We start from the raw sequence: 24,747 nt of genomic DNA, 5'->3' as shown, positions 1-24,747 counted from the left end.
GGTTCATTGAAAGTCCATCTTTTTTGCTGGAAGAGGACGTTCAGTTTTGCTGGGTAGTTGATTCTAAGTTTCATTCTGAGCTTTTTTGCCTTCTGGTATACATTATATTCCAAGCCCCATGAGCTTTTAATGTAGTTGCTGCTAAGTCCTGTGTGATCCTGACTGCAGCTCCAAAATATATGAATTGTGTCCTTCTGGCTGCTTGTAATATTTTCTCTTTGACTTGGGAGCTCTGGAACTTGGTTATAACATTCCTGGAGGTTGTTTTTTTTTTGGATCTCTTTCTCAGGAAGATTGGTGGATTCTCTTCATTTCTATTTGGCCCTCTGCTTCTAGGATATCAGGGCAATTTTCCTGTAGTAATTCTTTGAAAATGTCAAGGTTCTTTTCCTGGTCATGACTTTCAGGTATTCCAATAATTTTAAAATTATCTTTCCTAAATCTGTTTTCCATATTAGTTGTTTTTTCAATGAATTATTCCACATTTTTTTCTAAGTTTTCATTCTTTTGGTTTTGAAGTATTGTGTCCTGATTTCTTGAAATATCAGCAACTTCCCTTAGTTCCATTCTTTGTCTGAAGGATTTGTTTTCCTCAGAGAGCTTTCTTATCTCTTTTTCCATCTGGCCAATTCTGCTTTTTAAAGCATTCTTCTGCTCAATAACTTTTTTGAACTGTTTTATCCATTTGACCGAGGCTGGTTTTTAACATGTTATTTTCTTCAGCATTTTTTTGGATCTCCTTGACTAAGCTGCTGACTTCATTTTCATGTTTTTCCGGCATCTCTCTCTTATTTCTTTTCCCAGTTTTTCTTCTATCTCCCTCATTTGATTTTCAAAGTCTTTTTTGAGCTCTATCAGAGCCTGAGCCCAATTTCAGATTTTCTTGGAGTCTTTAGATGCAGGAGCTTGTACTTCCTCATCTTCAGATTGAATGTTTTTATCCTTCTTGGGATCACAGGCAAAGTATTTCTCAATGGTGTTCCTCTTTTTTCTCTGTGTACTCATTTCTCCAGTCTGTGCCTGGTTTTGGGGTGCTTCCTGAGCTTTTGAATATTAGTGGGACACACCTTCCCACAAAGATCTCCGTGTGTGAGGCTCTGTCTTCCCTCCTGGTCTGTGAATGACCACAAGCACACCCCCTCTGCCACGGGGCTGAGGTGGGGGGGGGCTGCTGTTCTATGGGGGGCCTAGACTGATTTCAGGATCTGAATGTGTTCGGAACCCCAAAGTCCTGTTCCCAGGACAGAGGACAGAGCTCGGCAGTCAATCTTCACTCCCTTCCCTAGACTCAGCACTCATGCCCTGGGGGCTCCTGCTTACGGGCCTGCTTCTGGTTCCTGGATCTGGACTGCTGTAGCCATGCTGCCCGCTGTGTGCCTTGAGGGCTGGGCTTCATGTGCTTGCTCTGGCAGAGGTCCCCCGCTGATCCCCCCAAGTTGTGCCCACTGCTCCCCAAGGTGTAGGTTGGGAAACTGCCCTCACTGCTGGGAGCCACAGCTCCCAGCACTCTGGAGCTGCCTCCCGGCAGCTGAAGTTCCTTTGCTCTGGCGGGCCACCCCTCTGGTGGGACAACCCTCCGACCCTGTGGAGCCGAGCCTTTCCACTCTTTTCCAGGTTACCTCGGGTTGAAGAACTGCCTCACTGCATCCCTCTGTGGGTTCTGTCTCTCGAAAATGTAGTTAGAGTCCTTAATTTATAAGTTTTGAGTGAGAGCACCTAAGAAACAATCCTCCCTTGTTGGCATCTGGCTCCACCCACTCTGACCTTTTTTTTTAAAATGTGTTCTCCATTAAGTAGCAGCCAGGTTGACTGGTCCATTTGCTTGTCTTTATTGCCTCCTTAGGATTCTATAGGAAACTCAGATTAGGAAGACTAGTCAAGTGTTTCTTGGTTTCTGTAAAACTGCCTTTGACTTCTATAGAAGTAAGTAAAGTTTTTTCTGAATTAAATTGAACTTGGAAGTGCTTCTGTTTTTCTCCTAGCATTCATATATTTAAAACAAAAAAAAAAAAACCCTTTAAAGAGCTCTTTCTGACTATCCTCAAACACTTCCTAGTCCTGGTCTATTTGTCTTAAGAAGGTAGATTTTCAGAGGATCCCTTTAGGGGATGAGAAAACCAAACATATATATCAAGTAGTTCCATATCAGCATCACTCATTATTGTCACCATTTTGCAGATGAAGGAACTGAAACACAGAGAGGTGAAGGGACTTTACACAAGATAATCATTATCTGAGAAAAGTTGTGGACCCAGATTTTCTTGACCCTCAGTCTGCTGTCCTATCAACTATGCAACAACATCCACTGATTTATCTTTGCAAACAATCCCTGGACTGTTTAACCACTAAAAGAAAAATTGAAGCTATTCCTTTGGATAACAATCAAACTTGTGATTTTTAAAGGACTATTAATAGGCTCTGAAATGGTGGGAGTAAATTATTTGCAAATGTTGGAAACCAATTAACTTTAATGAAGAATAGTTGAAGAATAATTAGTAATCTTGTTATTTTCGAGTTTAGTAATGGAAAGAGAACAAACTTTTGGAAAGAACATATTGACTTTGTAATTTTATTGAATAAGGCCTTCTTATTGTTAAGTCTCTTTCAAGTACAGTTGCTCTAATATTCCAGCAAGAATTGGGGAAGCAGGGAAAAAATACACCTGTAAAGCCAGTTCCCTTTAATTACTGAAATAATGAATAAAGAATAAAGCTTGCCAAATTCAAAAAAGAAAGGAAAACATTTAAAGTTGAAGGGAGACATTGCTCATTAGGTATTTTCTAAATTAACTTGGATCTTTCAAATGAAAAATATCACTGAAATTATTGATGGATAATGAACCCCAACACAGATATTTAAGATATTTAATTCGAGAGGTGTCTAGTGATGGTAACAAACTACTTGGAATGAAAGAGGGATGGAAGAATGAAAAGGGAAGGAAATAGGCTGTTACATAGGATCTACTATGTTCAGGTATTATACATAGAATTTTCCATATGTTTTCTCATTTATTCCTCTCAAAAATCCTGGAAGAGGGTTGCAACTATTATCCCCATTTTAGAGTTGAGGTCAGTAGGGCAGTTAGGTTAGCTTTCCCAGGTTAGCACAGCTAGTAATCTGAGATAGAATTTGAACTCAGGTCTTTCTGATTCCAGGTCCAGTGTTCTCTAGCCACTACACAAATTCAGTCTCTAAAAGATACTCATTCATTTAGTCATGGAAAGAGAGGATGAGAAATATTTAATAAAAAATAAATAAGAAATACCATGCTGATTCAGAGAACAGTTCTATTACCTCCATGTTGTTGGTACAGCATCAAAAGCAGAATTAACTCCCTACTATTATTTTTTGTGTGTGTTCAGAAAACCAGAATACCACATTGGTTTCTTCAGCCTTAGTCCCCTCAGCCAGCTTAGCCTGGAACAAATTTTCAGCGTCTTTTAAAGAAAAATTACCCTGATTTGCATGAGTCAGAAGACTTAGGATATTACTCAAGCAGTACTCTCTTTAGTCAGAGAAAGGTGGTCACATTTCATAAGTGTTAACACTGTGTTGAAATATTAACAACCCATTATCTCTCTTATGTACCCCCTTCTGTGACTATAGGAAGTTTGGAGGCAGGGAAGATCAACTATCCCCTCCCTTAGAAAAGATGATAGATGGAAAAATAGATCATAGATAGATAGTTAAATAAACAATATATTTTTATATTCATACATAGAATATACATATATTCCATATGCAGCTGCATAAAGAATATATACATTCCATATATATAATATGCATGTAGAATATATACATTTTACATGTTCAAAGAATATATGCATAATATATAATGCATATAGAATATATACATGATATATAATGCATATAGAACATATTGCTTCTATATAAAGACTGTCTTTATACACATGAATACATATATAAATGCATATATATATATAGCTATATAGACACAAATATATTGTGTGGTGCAGATTATAAGTGCAATAATTATACATTATATATTTTCTAGGACAGTTGTTAATTTAAGAATATAAAGTTCACTTTTAGCAATCTTTTGGAAAAGGAACATCCTTTATCATATCATTTATCCCAAGTTTTGAAATATGGAAGAGTTTGAGAAAAGATGATATATAAGAGCTGAAATATAGTAGAGGCTTTGTGTAGAATGGACAAGAGATGTTCTATTTGGAAGTAAGATTTTATGGACAGATATATTTGTTCTTCAATCATTTCAGTTGTAGCCAATTCTTCATGACCCCATCTGAAGGTTTTTTTTTTTTGTTTTGCTTTGTTTTTTTGGCAAAGATACTGAAGTGGTTTTCCTTTTCCTTCTCTGGAATACTTACAGATGAGAAAACTGAGGAAAAGCAAGGTTAAATGACTTGCCCAAAGTCACATAACTGGTAAGGGTCAATCAAATTTGAATTCAGGTCTTTCTGACTTTAGGACAGCTACTCTGTCTACTGAAACCTAGGGACCTTCATTTCAGCCTTCTTGTCTCCTCTTGCCAGAATTATTCCAATAACCCTCTAAATGATTTACCACATTGATCTAGCCAATTTTATTTCATTCAGATGCCAGAAAGAAAATCCTAAAGCATGATTCTACCCATGCAACTCCTCTTCTAAATAAGCTTCATTATATCCTTACTGTACAAGGATGCACAAGAGTCACCCTGAGCCGGTTCTTGAAGTTGAGCATTCCATTTTCAGCGTCATCATTGATATCTCAGAATCCAGCAAAGACTATGAATCACAGCAAGATTTACCATTTTGTTAGTTATCTAGATTTAAGAAGAAAATGGATAAGATGTTAATAATGCAGATTATAACTAAAAGTGTTTCCATTGTACTTCACCCACCCCTTCTAGAAGCTAACAGTTAAAACTTTACCATCATGAGCTTCACAATTTGGCATTTAAAGTCCTTCACAATCTGCCTCCAATTTATTTTATCATTACTTGATGGTCTAGTCAAAGCAACGATGCTCTAGTTATGAATTTGTGTTAGTTAGTTATCATATATGCCTAGCACACCCTCTTCATCTCCACACCTTTAAATCCCAAATTTGCTCGAAAATTCAGATCAAGGGAAGCCTTTCTTGATCCCTTTAGCTGCCAATATCTCTCCAATAACCAATTTGAATATATATTAAATAATATAATGTATACTGTTACATGTTTATATATGTTATATTTATATATAATGTGTACAACATATTATATGTTTTCAAAGTATGCACATAGAAATATATTTATTATATATAATATACTGTCATATATAGTCTTTTTCTAAATGTGGTTCCCTGATGAAAATGTAGTCTTTTGGAGGGGAATAGAAACTGTTTTGTTCTACTCTATACTCTCCAATCTAACAAAATTCTTGAAATATTAAGACAATAGTATATAGTAATAGTAATTTTGTTCTAAGAATGACTTTGAGTAAATATTATAATGCACAAATTTGCTATAAAGAATATATGAAGAAAGATGCTATCTGCATCTAAAGAAAGAACTAATAGAAAGAAGTCTGTATAGGATAATTAATGTATAAATGTGTATTTGTATATATGGGTATTTATAACTAGGTGTGGTCATCTCTAGAGTAAGGGGGTACAGGGAAGGAAAAAAAGTGATTTTGCTGCATTTAAAGGGAATAGCAAGTTATACATAGTTGATTTGTGGTTTCATGTGCAATCATTTTTTTTCATTATACTCTGTTAGGGAAATGCTTGTTTTATTCCATACATTTAAAAATAAATTAATTTTTAAAAAAAGAAATATACTAGGCACTTAAAATGCTTATTTGTTGAATAGATGGATTTAGAGGGTAGATTTCAATGCAAGTGGGAGTAGTTAGATGATACACCAGCCCTAGAGTCAGGAGGACCTGAGTGCAAATTCAGACTCAGAGACACTTAATTACCTAGCTATGTGATGTTGGGCAAGTCACTTAACCCCATTGCCTTGAAAAAACACACAAAAAAAAGATTGTAATGTAAGTTTAAAAAAGTGTAATAGTGACATCATTCTAATAGCATGGTAATGATGTCCACAAACTGCTAGACTGAGTTTATATGAAAGGAAATATTAGAAGAAATACCAGTTTATTATTTGTTTTTCTAAAGGACCAATTGCAAAAGCAAACAAATGGAAAAGTATCCTACTGTGATAATTGTGAAAGACACAGTTTTTTCGGTGTGTTAACAAAGGAACCTCTTCCACACCTTTTTTATAAAATTAATCCTTGAAAAGCCATTGGTCACAGTCCAATTAAGAATCTTGCTCTTTTCAAGTCTTTTTCTATGTGTCCATTTTGTATGGAACAAAGAATGTGCTGCTGCTACAAATTGCTAATTATAATTGTTGATAATGCCAAGTTTTGCATAATTGGTAAATGGCTTTAAAACCTCATTGACAGGGGATGTGATATTAAAAATGGCTTGTTTCCCTTTCCCCAATGTTTTCATTTTATAAAATAGAGATGAAAATTCCTAGTTGGGCCCATGCCAAGTAGGATTTGAGTTTTGTTAATGTTACAGAGGATGAAAGAGTATATGTAGCGGGAGAAAGAGGTAAGAAAGAGAAGGGCAAAGGAGGGGAGAGGAATTAGCAAGACTTTGGAAAAAGGAAATGGAAAAGAAAGAGAAGGGGGTAAAAGAGAAGCAGAGGAGGAAGAAGAAGGCTAAAAGTGATTGATTGATAAATAAGTTTTTTTAACTGGAAAATGCAATTCTTCATGGAAATTTATCTCCTATTTTATACCTAAGACTGTGGTTTAGATTGAATTTTTTTTTTTGGGGGGGGGGAGTGAAACAAAGAGGCAGGTAAAGGTATTACTTTTCTATCCAACTGTGTTATATTCTCACATGGTGTTCTCTGTCCTTGACATTTTCTATCCTATATTTCAATGATAAATAGCATCAAGTGGTTCTGGTTTCTGCTTTAACTGGTTGGATTCAACTCTTTGACTTTCACACAATTATTTCTTACTGCTCTATTTCTCCCTATCTTCATTCTTAAATTACCATTTACATTCATTAGGGAAACTTTGATTTACTGACATGATAAGTTCGCATACCAAGAGAATTCTTTTTCGCCTGCTTTAAAAGAAACTCTTAAAATAGGTAAAATTAAATTAGATATTAAATAATTCAGCAAGAAGAAAGCATTTATATATGCTTGCTAGCAGAGGCTGAGTCCCAGTAATGTAGATATCTTGAGATCTTTGAATAAGTTGACAGACATAGCTAATCAAATCATTCCTCTTTTCCTCATCATATGATAAGGAAGATTTACATCTTATATTGTCTGTTGTATTCAATTTGAAATAGCTCTTTTTTGCAAATCTAAATATTGATGAACCATTGCTAGGATCTTAGGGCTTCCGGTATTCTGTATCTAAGAGTGTGGTTTGGATTGTGAACAATCTAGGGGGATCCCCTCCTCCAATAAAAGTGGAGCCAAGATCATTTTTTTTCTCATATTTGATTCATTAAACCCAGCTACGCTAGAATGAATTATACTTTCATCATGGCTTCTCAAAAATGAAAAGTATTCATTGTAAAACACTTATAAGTATCAGATAAGTATTTTATTCCTATATTTCTTTCCTCAAAAAAAAAGAATGATAAATCTAAAAAATATCACATTATACATTAATGGAATGACTTAAATCAATTTTCAACATTCAAATCAATTCAATCAAAGAAATTAAAATAATGGCTAAAATTATGACATTATAAAACAAAGTAATGAGTAATTTTGATTATAGTAAATTAAGAATGTTTTACAGAAACAAAAACTAATGCAGATAAGATTAAAAGGAAAGCAGGAAAAAGGATTTTTTTAAGAGCAAGTTTCTTTGATAAAAGCCTTACTTCCCATATTTAGAGAACTGAGTCAAATGTATAAGAATCCAAGTCATTTTTCAATTGACAAATTTTCAAAGAATATAAACAGGCAGTTTTTTCAGAAGAAGAAATCAAGCTAGATCTATAATCCTGTATCCAGTGCTCATTATCTGTGTGGTCCTGAGCAAGTCACTTAGCTTCCTTTAGTTTTCTCATCAATAAAATGAGTGGGTTAGAATAAATCCTCTGAGGTCCCTGCCAATTTTAGATCTAAGATCTTATGAATGAAAGAAATAAGGGGAAATGCTGTCACCTCTTTCCATGTGTGTATGTCATAAAACACACAAAAGATTCAATATGGGGCACCACATAAAAGAGTAAAAGAAATCTTGGAAAATGTCTGACATCACTTCCCCACACCCTCCTCAACTCTGAAATTCTTAAAATTATATTTTAATTCCTAGGCTATCATTTTCCCGAATTACAATAATTGCATACAAATTGCCCTTTCCCCTTCATAAACTCAACCACAAAAATTAAGTTCAAAAAGCGTACTCTGATTCTCATATTCCCAGATCATGAGTGATTAGACCAGGGCCAAAGAGCTAAAGCTTTAAGATTCCAAGCTCTATTTCTTACCCTATAAATAATTGGGAAGATGCAAATCTTCATTCCAACAGGACCATCTCCAGGGAATCTTAAAGAAATCCATTGCTTTTTTTAAGTCTTAAAAAGGAAGTACTTTAAAATGTCAATGAATATTAAATAATTCATCCATTGTCTAAATCAATGATTCTCAACATTTTTAAATATAAAGATCTTTTTGTTTTTACATTTTAAAAATTGTCTTGGGTCATCGCAAAATAGAAGATATATTAGGAACAGTTATGGATCTTAGAACTGTGATTTTATTGGTATGAGAAAAATGATTATCACCAATCACCAAATCGCCAATAATTTGGTGAGATTCAGAGTTCCCCTTTTTTCCTAGTGTCCTCATTTCAAAGTTCAGACTCTGAAGGACATTATTGAAAATGAGATTAAATTAAAATCTTGGTCAAATCTCCTCCACATTAAGGAATTTAATCTAAGGTGGGGAAACCTTTGTCCACTACACAAGTTTGGGTGGGGATAAATTATTTAATTAGATAGACTAAGTCTAGACAATTTGAAAATATATCTTCAGTCCTTCATTAGGATGGTTCCACTTCTCTTTGCAATACTGACTCTTCTCATTAATTGTTAACCAATCAGAATTGATTGCCATTTGCAGGAATATTTGCATTCCAAGAGAGTATAAATTGTGGCCTCACCATCATGATTTATCTTTGGTCTAAGAAAAATGGCCATATGATCATTGCTTTTATTAATAAAATGTTCCTATATTAACAAAATTATTAATTACCCAGAAACTATGTCTCTCAAACTCTTTAAATGCCACAGTGAGGAAAGGGAAGGTTTCATGTTAAAGATGGTGTCTGAGTTAGATTTAAAAGGAGAGATGAGAATTCAGCAGGTAAAAAGTGAGGAAATTCTCTTTACCAATAGAAACACCTTCTCTGAAACTTAGTGTCTTAGAGAGTGATATCAAACTCATTTATATAAGAATATTTGAGAGTGATTTTCTTTTTTTTTAGGTTTTTGCAAGGCAATGGGGTTAAGTGGCTTGCCCAAGGCCACACAGATAGGTAATTGTTAAGTGTCTGAGGTTGGATCTGAACTCAGGGACTCCTGGGCCAGTACCCTATCCACTGCGCCACCTAGCCACCCCGAGAGTGATTTTTGACTTAGAAAATGATATATTAACAATCTATGGTTTATTATATTTTCATTTATTTTGTTAAATATTTCTCAATTACAATTTAATCTGGTTCAGACAGCATTTGAAAATATTATAAACTGCAAGTACTTTCTATTATCTTTCAAATTGTGCTAGCTGCTTAGAAATTAGAGAAGCTAGGTGGCAAAGTGAATTAAATGCCAGGTCTGGAGTCAGGAAGAGTAATTCTCCTAAGTTCAAAATTGGTCTCAGACATATATGAGCTTTATGATAGGCAAGTCACTTAACCTTGCTTACCTCAGTTTCTTCATTTATAAAATAAGCTAGAGGAGGAAAGAACAAACTACTCCAATATTTTTGCCAAGAAAATCCCAAATGAGATCACAAAGGGTCAGACCCAAGTGAAAAAATGATTAAACAACTACAAATGATTGCTCTGAATCTATACCATAGTGAGTCTTCAAAAACAGAAATATAATGGAGGAAATGACAAGCCATTAGAGAGTATTTGTCAAGAAAGCCCAAAATTGGGTCACGAAGAGCCAACAAAATTGGAAAATGGCTCAGTAAAAACAATAGGGAATAATATGCTCTAAGCTATTATAATTTTAAAAGCATTGCTTCTCTGATACAAAAATCAGTATGTGAAAACACGATTATTTTTGAGGATTAAATGTTTTAACAAGTACAAAAATTTATTTTTTCTGAGTATTACAAATTTATTACCTGTGTTATTAATATATTTCAAGCGAGCCACTCTGCTTAAAATGCATAGCAAAATATAATTATATTTAAATTTCTCTAATATTCCATTTAGAAATACATAGCAAAATAAAATTATATTTAAATTTTTCTAATATTGCATTTCTTACCAAGTATCTGAGACAGCATCCTAGAAAGGCTATGAGGTTGAGTCAGGAACAATTTACTAAATGTGTGATCAGTAGAAAGTCAATTAACCTTTTCTAGCCTTAGTGTCCTTATCTTTAAAATGTGGATTATAATTCTTTTTCTCCTTTAAAAAAAACAATTGGGATTAAATGACTTGCTCAGGGTCACACAATTAGCAGTGTCTGAAATTGAAATGAGGCTGGATTTGAACTCAGGATCTCCTGACTGAAGTGTTCTCTCAACTACTGCATCATCTAAATTATACTTCTTGCATACTCTATCATTTTTTTTCAGGTCTACATCTAAATATTCCCCATCTTCCTTTCTCTGTACTTCCTCATATTCCACCCTGAAACAGGGTCCTCAGGGATTTCCTTATCTCATGCCTTTCTCTCTCTCTTTCCAAAGCATCATCTAAAAAGCTTTTAAAGTAGTTTCCCTAAATCATAAGTATGACTATCTCACACCTCTGCTCACAAAATGTCCAAGGCTCTCTTGCTTCTAAATAAGTTCCCTGGAAATGTGCCCATTTTGTCAACTTAATTAAACATACCTTTAGCTGGAATAAGAGAAATCATCAATACAGACATAGACAAATACATTGTGATATTTAAATCGAAACCATTTATCATGGCTTATCCATCATGGTAAAAAATTCATGGCAATAATTAGAACTTTTGATCAATTTTGAGACTATTACGCAATGGGCTGAAAGATCAGTGATCATACAACTAGTAAATCTTCCAAGGGAGAATTTGAAACCAGTGTATCCTGATTCAATCTAATAGTCTTTCTAGGATGCAAACACTGTCTGAGGATTCTTAGTGAGAGATGCAATATTGGAAAGATTTAAATTTAATTAAACTCCTCTAAGCCAAAGGCTGTCTCATATCTCAGTGCGTACTCCACAGTACCGAGCACAAGACTTTGCCTGAACTATATCTGTTAAGAACGTGCACAATGACTTAAGTTTATATCCTCATATGTATGTTAGCTTTATGAACTTGTTATAACATCATCCTATTATCATAAATTTATTTATTTATGTCTCATAGAAGAAATAAAATAATCAGGGTCAGCCTAGTAAGTAAACAGGAGGGGGTGGCCAGTGATGTAGGTAGGTCTTCCTAAACTATCATACTTCTCAGTAGCAATCAAAATATTTTTCCCATTGTTATTCAGTATCACATTACAAAATAATACATGATAAGTGAATTAGACAAATACGTTGTTATAATTAAACCAAAACCATAACATGAGTCATAACCAGTGTAGGGTAGATATTAGGGAAGGTTTCATGTTAAAGATGGTGTCTGAGTTAGATTTAAAAGGAGAGATGAGAATTCAGCAGGTAAAAAGGAAATGGGAAATGAATCTAGGAATAAGTGACAGTTTGAGAGAGAGGAAGACAAAAATGCAGACATTCATAATTGAGTGATTATTTGGTAGCATTTGGCCTGTCAGATATTTTGTTGCCCATCTGAGAATATCTGAGAATATTGGACCTAAACAGATTTAGGGCTATGACAATTCTTATTAATGTTATGGTTGAAACATATCTCAAATTTAGTCTAAAAATCTGTTCTATCATAGGACAGAAATAGGAAGGAAATGTTTATGTGAGATGAGAGAATTATCAAACCTTGGGAATTAGTTGAAAAATGACAGTTATTTTGAGGGAAGAATAAAAATAAAACAACTGTGTTTCAAATATGGGAGATTGGGGAGGAATGCAACTTAAAAAAATAGTTAAATCAGAAGACCAGGTCTAAGAGGAATCAAAGATTAAAATGTTAGAAGCCAAGAATGGCCCTTGAAAATGGGCACTAGATTGAGATGGAGTCATGGAGGAATAGGAGAAGAGCTGGATGTTCAAAATACAAGTGAGAAGATAAAAAATGAAAATTTCAGAACTTTACTGAGCATTGTCATTGAAGACAAGGGTAGCAGGAGCTCTTCCATCTACAGCATCACAGTTGCCACCCAGTTCTATCAGGTCAAGGATCTTGGAGCTGAAATAATCTCAGCCATCCTTAAACTTTAAATGGGTAAATTGACTTTGAGTGAGGAATGGAATACGAGTTCCTAGTGGACCCCCTTAGAAAGCCTAACTAGTGCTGTGGGGTGAAATGTTCTGATACTCCCAAGCCCCCAGAAAAGGTAGTTGGTTGATATGGATGGTGGCCATGGAAGTTGGAGTCCGCTAAGGTGGATGGAAAAGCTCACCTGCTGCATCAACTTGCCTTGAAAATGGGTGGTGCTTCAGAGTCAGGTCCATACTTAGCCATTGCTGTCTAAGAACAAAAAAAAAAACAAAGAACAGACATATGTTGTTTCCAAGAATGGATGTTTGCCCACCTTTGGGGCACCTTTTTGGAGGAAGATGTTGAGTCCTGTAGGAGGGCTAACACGATGGACCTGAAAGCCTAGGGTGAAATACCTGTGGAACTGTGTACAAATCTTGTTGGCAGTAGCAAATACTCAAATTAGAACTTTGAAAGCCAAAGTGGAGAAAGGCTCCATGTGAACAAGGGTGCAGTCAGTTCCGAGAAATAGGCAAGCACTGTTCCAAAGCATTGGGAGATGGTTCTGTTGTCAATGGAAAGGGAGTTGAGTTCAGATCCCTAAATCCAGAGTGAAGGAGACAGACATCAGAGGTGTCCAATGTGGTGGGAGCCCTGGGGAGAGTTGTCTTTTCTTTGTAAAGGACAGGGCCACCCTGGAAGGGGTTCTCCCTGGGAAAGGGGTCCCATCCTTTGGGAAACATCGTGGTTCCGGTGGCGTCCAGAAACCTCGAGTCCAAGGGAGAGTTATTTGCAGAGTGGAGCAGCATCTCTGACTGACAGGTTGGTTCTGTCATACTTTTGAAAAATTGTTGATCTGGTCCAAACAGTTACTGTTGAATGACTATCACTGCAAAATCGCTGAACTAACAATTAGTCCATTGACAGACAAGCTCAATTATATTATGTTGCCACCAACACTGTGAGACAGATTAGCTTTACTTTACCAGATGATCATCATAAAACCAATAAATTGATGATTAGTCCATAGAGAGGCAAGTTTGGAATTAATGTGTTGCTGTCGATTCATCACCAGAGATAACAAATTGGCATTTTTCCCAGCACTGCAGAGGCTCTATAGTATCTCGATGGCAGGGGAGAGAAACCATAATCATAAGGTCAAGGGCTCCACACCATCCAGAGCTTCCCCAGAAGTCCTGATTTCTATTGATCAGGCCATGAGGTGAAACAGCTCTGGAAAAGGCAAGTGAAAAGGAAATTTTTGCACAACACTCCCCTTACCCTAACAAACATAATATGCCAGCCATGTTATCATGCTTATGATGATATGTTCGTCTTCAATTACCAAGAATAAATATCAACATCGGTAGGATAAAGAATTCAATCTTACTTGAAACTACTTCCCAAGTCTTTCAAAGCAAAATGAAAGATGTATCTGAAGCACATAATGATGAGGAAAGAAGAGGACAAAATGTTTCCTCATTGCTACAAGGGTCTTTTATTAAGCTCTCCATGATTTTTTTTTAGGTTTTTGCAAGGCAAACAGGGTTAAGTGGCTTGCCCAAGGCCACACAACTAAGTAATTATTAAGTGTCTGAGTCTGGATTTGAACCCAGGTACTCCTGACTCCAGGGCCGGTGCTTTATGCACTACACCACCTAGCCACCCCTACTCCATGATTTTTAACTTGAACAATGTGTCCATTTTGTCAACTTCCAAGTCTTTTTAGTTTCTCTGTCTTTGAGAGGGAAATTAGTTTTCAATAAATTGGGTTTTTGTCCAAAACAAAATTCTCTGCTTTGAAATGGATTTATTTGGAAGTGTTGACCCATTTGTAGAGGAGAGGGAGAGACAAGTTCTCACATCAGGAACCTCTACTAGCACTAGCCCATAAGCAAAACGTAGAAGACTGTTCCTTTATGGACATGTTGAACTTGAGATGTCTCCAGAACATAAAGTTTGAAATGTCCAATGTGTTGATTCAGACTGAAACTGAAGGGAATCATCTGCATCTAAATTATAATTAAATCCATGGAAGTTGATGAGGAGAGAGGGAGAAAGAGAGAATGAGAGAAAGGTAAAAAGGAAAAGGGGAGAGAGAGAGAAGGGAAAAAAAGGAAGAAGGGGAGAAAGGAGGAGGAGGAAAAGGAAAGGAAAGAAATTATGACAGGGAGAGGAGAAGCAGAGAGAGAGAGAGAGAGAGAACAGAAAAAACAGAGAGATCCAGAATAGAACACTGGGGGAAACCCACAATTAAGAGACAATATATGACTGATTAGCCAGCAAAGAATTCTGAGAAGGAATGGTTGGGAAGTTAGAAGAAGAACAAGGGGAGAAAAAAGAGGGACAATTTAGAAATGCTTAGTAAATGTTTGTTCATTTAACTGATTAATTCAACATAAGTGCTACCTTTGTAATAAATTCAGAGGTGTGCTGGTAAAATTTTAACAACTGGTTGTCTGGGGAAAAAAACACAAATGCATCTGATACACTTCTAAATTGAATTTGAATTATTAACATTTCCTCCATTGCTTTCTTAAGCCTTGAATCAACAAAACAAATACTTTCGTGCTGATTTATAGTGTTTGCCCAGTTTCTGAGCTGCAGTGCTAAAACTGAAAATTTAACAATCAGCTCTTATGAGCCAGTTCAAGCATACTTTAACATGCCACTGAATACAAGTTTTGACTTCCATGGCTTTCTCAATCTGGCAATGAAGGTAGTTTGAACTGTAAGGTTTCGTTTCACTTATTTTCCCCTCCAGTCACTGAACCAATTCACAGAGACAAAAGCCACTGGAATCAATGGAAAACCTGTCAGTTGTATGGGACATTGGTTTAAAAGGAGGGATTGAATACCTGATGATGAACAATATTTCTTTTCCACAGCAGAAGCATATAAAGAACAATGAAACGGAATCTTGCCCCTGATCCAGGACCATCCCATGTAATTAAGTTTCACTGAAAAATATGTCTTTCTAATTTTCATCCCCATCTTGGAGGCTTTACTAACATCATTGGACTTAGTTATAGGCATGAAATTATTACCCCCCTTTGTAGCAGGTCTGCTGTAAATGTTCATAATAATCACTGCTGTTTAATTTAGCAGATGGTTGGGTCCTCTATGATTCTTCCCAGGGGTATTAAATATGGTTAGAGCATTCCCCATGTTGAGTTAAAGGCAGAAATTCAACACCTAATAATATTCCAGAGCTCATATTAGCCCAGTGTCATTGCCACAGGTGGTTTTTCCTTTCCCTATCTTAAAAGTATAAAGTGTTGTGTCTGTTTTCCATGTTTCAAGATTTTATTTTTCCTCATTTGTGTAAGACATCCACAGCATCTAGCTGCAGAAAAAATTTTTTTTCAAATATTACATCTGATCTCATGACCCTGAGTGAGCTATTTTAATTCAATACTGAAAGCATCTCCTTAAGACCAAGAAGGTTCTGGTCTACATTGGTAAAGGGTAATTTCCTTGTTGAGAATTTTCCTGTTCAATAGAATCATGGGTCCATTCTCTATCACTAACATGCTTGCTCCATGTAAAGAAGGGTAAATGGAGCAATCAATACTGAAGGGTGGGACTTAGGAATCCATAGAGGGGAAACCAAGTCTGTTTCTGTTTTTGTTCCTTTTTGCAAGGCAATGGGATTAAGTGACTTGCCCAAGATCACGCAGTTAGGTAAGTATTACATGTCTGAGGCAGTATTTGAACCCAGTTCCTCCTGACCATTGTTTTTGTTGTTGCTTGGATCTATGGGGATCAGAACTAAAGTTAAAAGTCATAATAGTCATAATAGATTCTCCAATCAACTCTAAGTAAAATATAAACTTGGCTTTAGGGATTTTATTAATTTGTTTCTTGTTTCTTTATTTGTTTTCATTTTGCCTCCCAAAGAGTAACTGGTTAATATATGATCTCTTTTTTGCACTTAATTGTACAATCCCTTCTGAGGCTAGACAAAGTCCAAGACATTTTTCCTTGTAAAGAGAATAAACAGTGGAAAGTTAGAAATAGGGACACCAATTTAGAGACAGACATGGGTCCTGAAAGATGATTCAGAGTTCATGGAATGAAGTCCAGTGCTTCAAAACGCCGGTCTCCATCCCCCAGAAGGCTTGTCTGCTCTATTTCCTCCAAAGTACACAATGTACTGCTTAATCCTTCTTCTCTCTCTCCTTTTTATTGTCCCTACTTAATGAGTTTAATCTGGGAGTTGAGGTTAGGAGGGAAGTAGGGGAGTGCAGTTTGTTCTGGGATATAACAAGGAGAAAAATAAAAGTACATAGACCATATATACATATATGTATTTAATATATATATAAAATATATATAATTCTAACATAAGATACCATGTAATATTATAAGACATAATATATATAACATATGATAATGATATTGCGACATATGATTATGATATAACACATGATATAATAAAAAGCAGAATCATAAACCATCACAAATAATTATATGCAATTATGATAATATATTTAATAATATAGTAATGTAATTTAATTTAATAGTACCTATAAATGTATATGAATCCTACAATGGAAGGACTTTGCAAAAAATTTCTTATATTATCTAAAATGATCCCTACACTTTGAAAATGACTGTTGAATTGTTGGATGTCCCTACTTAGTCAATCATTGTAAACTTCATGGAACTCATAGGTTTAAAGAACCAAGGGCAACTGTCTCATTTTATCATTGAGTAAACGGAGAATCAAAAAAAGTTAAGTGTTTTGACTAAAGTCATATTATTGTTGTTTGTCTTCCATTCTCTTTTTTAAAAATTCCATTTATTTAAGGTAATGGGGGTTAAGGTCACACAGCTAAGCAATTATTAAGTGTCTGAGGCAGTATTTGAACCCAGGTCCTCCTGATTTCAGGGTTGGTGCTCTATCTACCATACCACCTAGCTGCCCTTGTCCTTCATTCTCAAGGAAGACCATGACATCAGGGGAGATGATGCTATGACAAGCCATGAATTGGATTTGACTGAGATGGTGCTGTGTTAGGTCACCAGCCTCACTTTCTCCTCCTGAGTCATCTGGGTCCAGTGGCCAGGTATGAATCAGGAGGACTGGAGATGGTCCTGGTTGGGAGGCAGCGTTAAGTGACTTGCCCAAGGTCACATAGCTAGTAAGTGGCATGTCTGAGTCCAGATTCGAACCCCCATCCTCTTGACTCTGAGACCAGTGATCTATCCCCTGTACCACCTAGCTGCCCTAAAAGCATATAGGTAGTAAATGATGGAGTTAGGATTTGAACCATAGTCTGCCCCATTCAAGTCAGACAACCACACTTCTTCTAATGTCAGGGAAATTAAATATGTCTGTGTGTGTGTGTGTGTGTGTGTGTGTGTGTGTGTGTGTGTGACAGAGAGAGAGAGAGAGAGAGAGAGAGTTCTTTGGAAAACTGATCTCTCAAAAATACTTTCCCTCCTTTCTCCCCTGGGGATTTTTTTTCCTAGGAAAGTGCTTTTTCTAAGCTCAATTCACTCTTCAAAGGGACTCATTCTTGTATGTCATTCAACCTCCTTCAACTTCCAGTCTCGGGAGCCCCCTTGTTGAACTTTCTTCATATCACAGGAAGCAGTGGGGAGACCCAACCGCAGAGTGCATTCATTGCTGGTGAGTTTGGTCAGGGCAGCTAATTACTATGCCATTATGCTCTGTGTATAGAACCTTTCTTTGGAGGAACGAAAGCATCTTAATTTCAAATAGGATATAGGCTTTGCAATTCCCCTGTGAACTTGGCCAAAATACATGAAAGCAGACATCTTTCAGAGGCGGGGAAGTTCTGGTGATTCTGCTGGCAGACATCAACTCCCTTTCCCTTTATTTCAACGTGGGGCCATGGGAGAGGAGGTCTGTGTTTGAGTCATGAAATTATCTCCCACTCATTTCTGCCCTTGCTCTCCACTTTACTTCTCTCATCACTCCTGAAAATCCTAATCCAACCGGGGAGCTAGACCATGCTGCCCTTTGGTCTCGCTCACAACCTAACGAATTCCCCATAGCACACTCAGGGCTAGAGCAAGGAGAACTATAACTATCATGCCAGGCACTGAAAGAAAAGTGTTGGATTTGGGTTCATTCCCAAAGCTACAGCGACTCATAATCCTTCATTCACAACAGCCTTTACTAGCTACTTGCAAATATGCCTTGCTAGTCTCAACTCCCTCTCTTTCATCTCCTACAAAAGTGTCCAGTCTCTTTTTTTTTCTCCAGGAAACTTCAAAGGCATTCCATTGCACGGTGTCTTTTTTTTTTGAGGTAGTTCCTACTAATGCAAGGTAACGTTCAAATTAAACCCTCATTGAACATGTTGGAAAATTGTGGCTGGGTCTTGCAAAACAAGATGCAGAGGGCAAAATAGGAGAGGATTTTCACTGAGGTTAGAAACAAAAGGCAGAGCTTTTTCATCTGCAACCCATTCTTTGTTAAGGACTTAAAAACATTTTAAAACCAATTTTCCTGTCTGGTTGTATTTATTTCACTGAGTCTCTCTAAGTAACATTAAGAATACAATCAATTGGTATTATGCTAGGAGAAATCTTTCCAGTAGCAACCAGTTGAGAATCATTAAAAGGAGTTTAGTAATTGGGTTTTTTTTTCCTTCTTAACTTAAGGGTTCCATGGTGTGAGTTTTCTTTAACAAGAAAAAAAAATAAACTTTGCTGCCCAAGTAAAATCAGGGACAATTATCATTTCAATTCAACATTTTCCACAGAGCTCTCCCTCGAACCACTTACTCCAGGCTTATCTTTTGAGGTAGACCTTTCTGGTGAAAATGAAATGGCAACAAGGAAGAAAAAATATCAGAACTAAAGAAAAGGGAAGCCAAATCTGATAATTCAGCTCAGCAAGCATTTATTTAGACCCTACTCTGGATAAGTCAAAGAGGCAACAGGCCATGGTGGATAGAGAGTTGGGGTTCTAATCAAGAAAGAAGATGAGTTTAGGCCATTACGTGGACAAATCAGAACTATGTAAACCTGGGCATGTCATTTAATCTCTTAGTGTTTTCATTTATCTTTCTGGAACCATCTGTTACAAAAGCAATGCTGATCTGAATCTGTGGAAGAAGTTCCAATACTGGGAGTTATTTGAAGTATTTGAATATTCTGGTAAAGACTGATCAGCATATGGCACATAGCTAGATAGAAATCCAGAGGAAGTAAAGCAAAACAAAATAAAAAAAAACACAACAACCCTTCAGAGTCTGATGAATGCTTTATAAAAATTATATCTTATGTATCTCTTTCCCTTAATCCTAATTCCTTTCACCAAAAATGACTAATCTGTAAACATGTTTATCAAAAATATATATATGTACAATGCTAACATGATGGTTTGCTGCTGGGGGTGGTGGATGGGAAGGGAGGGTGGAAGGAAATTTTGTAACTTAAAAATACACATGTGCGTTTGGATGAAAAAAACAAATAAATAAAAAAATTGAAAAAAGATAATCTCTATTATAGTAGGGAGAGGTTGAGCAGGAGCAATTTTGACAATTTTGACAAATTCAATGATTCTAAGTCCTTTCCAACACAAAATCCCATCTCTTTGACATAAAGATTTTCTTGATGATATTTCTATGTTTCTGAATCTTGGAACACAAGGATCTCAGAAGAGTAAAAAAAAACTAAATGGCCTAAGGAAAAAGGAAAAGATAGATAATGAGAACTCTGAGGGTAAGTGACTTGCCTAGGGTCATACAGAGCTGGGACTTGAACCCAGGTCATCTTGATCCCAAAGTCAGCCCTCTCTTAAGCCTTTGTCTTATCATGCACCACTCTATATTGTCAGCATTTGAGTATGTGTCCTATTCATTCAATAATCCTAAATTTCATTGCTGGGTAGGGTCAGGTGTTTTATCTGACCCCCTATCTCCTCTTAGAGGTCCACTATATTGTTTGATTACAATAGGTATTGGATGAAGATGTGTTGAATGTAAATAAATAAAGCAAACATTTGCCAGAAATCTTGGTTACCTCCACTTTCATTGAACTTCTAGGCTTAATATGTTACCCTCATGACAATCTTTACAAGGGAGATTGTTCTCCTAATATCATTGCTATTTTACTGATAAGAATCAGAGATGTTTGGCCTGAGTTCATGGAAAAAACAAATTAACATCCTATGGAGGAGGCCCAACATGATGTCCACACAAAGCCAAGCACACTTGGAGTGACTACAATCATTACTAATCCTTGGCATTTATATATCACTTTAATCCTTGCATAACCATTCACAGACATTTCAACTGAGATACCTAAATCTAGGTAATCACTTAGCTAGAGGACTACATTCACCTATCTCTGTCCACCATATATAAAAGTTGTTTGCACATTGACTCCGTCATTAGGACATCATTGGATTAAAATGTATTAATCACCAATGATGAGTCAGCTACCGTGCTAAGGAACCATGTTTGTATTCTTTGTCCCTAGAGTTCATCATAATGACTAGAGATAGAAGCATTTAAGAAATATTTATTGACTTGACTTGTTGACTTGACCAAGGCAACACAGCTAAAACGTAGCAGAGGTAGAATTTAAACCTAGATCCTCTGAGTCCAAAACCAACTCATTTTCCAAAATACCATCTATTTCCTTGTGATGTATTACTTTAAGGGGAAAAAGAGCGACAGAAAAATATAAATTGTGAAAAAAAGGCATTCCTTTGAGTACATAATAAATATCTATGGATTTTTTTCATAGATTTAATTTTTACCCCTTCTTCCCTCCTTTTTTTCCTTCTTCTCTCCCTCCATTCTTTCCTTTCTTTTTTCTCCCCTTCCCTCTCTCCTTTTTCCCTTTCTTTTTTCTTCCTACTTCCTCCTTTATTCTTTCCTTCTCTCCTTTCTTTCTTCCTTCCCTCTTGCCTTCCCTCTGAGATGGGAGTGGGAAATAGGGGAAGATAAATGTTTGTCAATTGAAATAGAGTAAATTTAAATTTTAAAATGGAATAATAGTTAACTAGAAACTGGCTAGCCAAGATTTATTTTTTTTCCTTAGTGAAGAAAACATGTAAATATAACCTGAATACAGGAGAAGAGTCCACTGAATTCTCTTGGTTTTTCTTGTCTTTCCCAATCTAATTATACATTCTTCTCTTAGAAGAGAGTGAAATGGATTTACAGCAAGCAAGAAAAAAAATAGTAGGTGCACTTGTTATATGTTTAATTACAAAGGCAATTTCCTTGATAGCATTCTTACAGGAATACCTCTCAAAGTATTGCCAATAGCTTTACATTTTGTGTATTCAAAGGTTGCATGTGAATGAAAGCTTTTTTGATATTAATCGAGTAATTTATTAGTGTGTCTGGGAAAAGGAAAATGTTAGCTTTATCCTGAAGAATAAGACAACTCATAAATCAAATTCATTGCCTTCAAGACAATTATGGGGAGAAGGGCAAACAGACCACTCTGATAAGAACAGCCTCAAATGATGGAAATTTTAATATACATTGGCCCCGATTTCCACAAAGAAAGGACTTGGGTAAACTAACTTTAATCTCTTTACAAATTATAAGTATCAGCCAATTATGACTTCAGAGTTTCTTATTTATTATTTTCTTTCCAAATCCTTCTGAATCTACCCAGTATAAAATAAAACTCCCTTTTGGAGAGTCATATTTTACAGACTTTCATTTATGAACATGAGTTAGAGTTTGAAAATATCTGTTCTTAAGCATTTGCCTCATTTTTCTCTTCCAGTGACAGGCTCTTGGTAGGTTGGATAACACTGTTGGTCTCCATCAATCAGCATTAAAACTGCAGTTAGAAACATTGAAAACTATTTGTATAAATGTACCATGACTGAATAAGGTTGCAAGATAGAAGATGTGAAAAATAACTCTTCTGAGGTAATAGATTGCAGGTGGGATGGTGAAGGGGTGTTTTTCTGTCATGATAAATTGCAAAAACCCATTGCATCAATGCCAAAGATCCTCGATCAGTTATCTTTCATATGTTTTGGACATTATCTGAAGAGGTTAATAGTAAAGAAAACTGTTTCAGAGAAAAACTATTGCCCTGGATTTCCAGTGTTATCTCTGATTTATTTGAATATTGCATTTCTAGTCGGGTATCAAAATAAAATTAGGGGAAAAAACCATGAGAAAATCCCTCTGTGGTACAGTGAATAAAATAATGACCTGGGAACCAGGAAGGCTTGGATTTATATTCTACCTTAGACATGCTTAAACTTTGTGATCCAAAATAAATCACTAAGCTTCTCTCAACCCCACTTTCCTTATCTGTAAAATGGGAATGATTCTGTTTCATATGATTATTGTGAAGGGCTAAGAAAATAGTCTATATAAAGTGCTATATAAATGTTAGCTTTCATCATTAGTATTCAATAGTCATTAAAATTAATGACTGTTAATTCTTATATGGCTTGATTTTTGTTTCTCTTTAACTATTGTTCCCTTTTAAAATTCATATATTTAGTCTATTTCAATTGAAAAACATTTATCTTCCCCTCTTTCCAGTTCCCACCTCAGAAGAGAAGTAAGAGGGAAGGAAGGAGGGAAGAAAGGAAAAGGAGGAAAGAAGAAAGGAGGCAGTAGGAAGGGAAAATGGAAATGAAAGGGAAGAAACGAGGGAGGAAAGGAGGGAGAAAAGAAGAAAGGAAAGAAAGGAGGGAGAGAGGAAGGAAGAGTGAGCAGAAGAAAAAGGGAAGAAAGAAGGGAAAAAATAAAACCCATAAAAATATCCAATCAAGCAAAACAAATTCCAGCATTAGCCTGGTCCAGAGAGATATGTATCAGCCTACATCTTCAACTCATCACTTGTCTGATGTATAACATGTTGGATCCACTGGCCTCTTGAATCTCACTTGATCACTGAACTGAAGAGTTCTCAAATCTTTCAAAGATGTCTTCCTTTATAATTTGTTATGGCATAAATTATTGTCTTTGTTCTCCTTTCTTCCCTGTGTAGCAGTTTTGAATGGTAGAATTGCATGCTTCAAGTTTCTTTTTGCTCCAAACTGGGAAGGGTCTTTGAAAAAGTAAAGCATACATAAAGGGTTGATTTAATAACTTACTAGAGGATTCCGAACATGACTTTAGAATGAAAGAAGAGTTATTGATGTAGTTGTAACAACTACCTACACCTGGGAACTGTTTGTCTTTTTAATTCTTGTTTGACTGGATTTAATTTAGTCATTGAATGAGAAAAAAAAACTCTCTATATTCTGTTACAAGTCAACTAATTTTTCTTTTTCTGACCCTATGCTTATTATTAGCATGGTTAATCAAATGATTTCCAATGGTAACAAATCCCTTATGTTGATTTCCTCCTTTGTAAGCTCAAAATATATTGAGGTTTATATTTAGCCAAGGGAGTCCTTCCAAATCAGCATGTGTCTACATGTGAATGTGGGCAGGAAACAGAGAGACATATGGAGGAAGGAAGGGAGAAAGCGAGAGATGAAAGGGAGAGAAAACTAATCACTTGGAAAGCAATATTAAGAAATGGTTGATTAATTGAATATTTCTGCATTCAAATAGGGAGCTAAACTTTGATAACCCTTCCATTTCTATTGCTTTTTTAAAAAATTCTCTTTTAGTTAGTATAAATAAATTATAAAATACGGTTGCTAAAGCCCTTAATGATCTCAGGACACTGGAATAGTTATCATAGGAAGGTGCTGGCTCGAGTTAGCAGAGAAAGATAGATCAGCTTCTCCTTCACTTCCCTTATATCCTGTTCAATGAATATCTACTCTTGCCTCAATCACCAATTATCTTGGATGCAGTCCTAGTAAGGCCCAGTTGGGAGTCGCCACATCTTTCACATCCTTTAGCAAAGGGCCACGGATGTGTCCTACAGAAGGGACTAATGGAAGTGCAGTGCTCAAACATCTGTACTCACTATATCCCACATAGGGATAAACTCAGATGAAATGAAGAAATCCAAGAGGCTGGACAGCTATTAGTGCTTCCATCATAAAGAAAGATTATGGATCCATTGAAGGCTGTTGGAATTCTGCACATCTGTCCTAGTGCCTCCTGGTAGAAGACCTGAAACAGCTTCTTTTTATATTAAAGTTTCTAAATCCTGGTTTATCAGGATTCTCCCCAAACCACACCATAATTATTTAAATCTTGCTTTTTGTTGTTGTTGCTTATCTCACATTTACTCATCTTGAATACTGACAGCATGCTGGGA

This window comes from Macrotis lagotis, chromosome 2 (genome assembly GCF_037893015.1).
Source record: "Macrotis lagotis isolate mMagLag1 chromosome 2, bilby.v1.9.chrom.fasta, whole genome shotgun sequence".
NCBI lineage: Eukaryota > Metazoa > Chordata > Mammalia > Peramelemorphia > Peramelidae > Macrotis > Macrotis lagotis.
The sequence above is the reverse complement of the archived record's forward strand: the minus strand, read 5'-3'. Positions refer to the sequence as shown.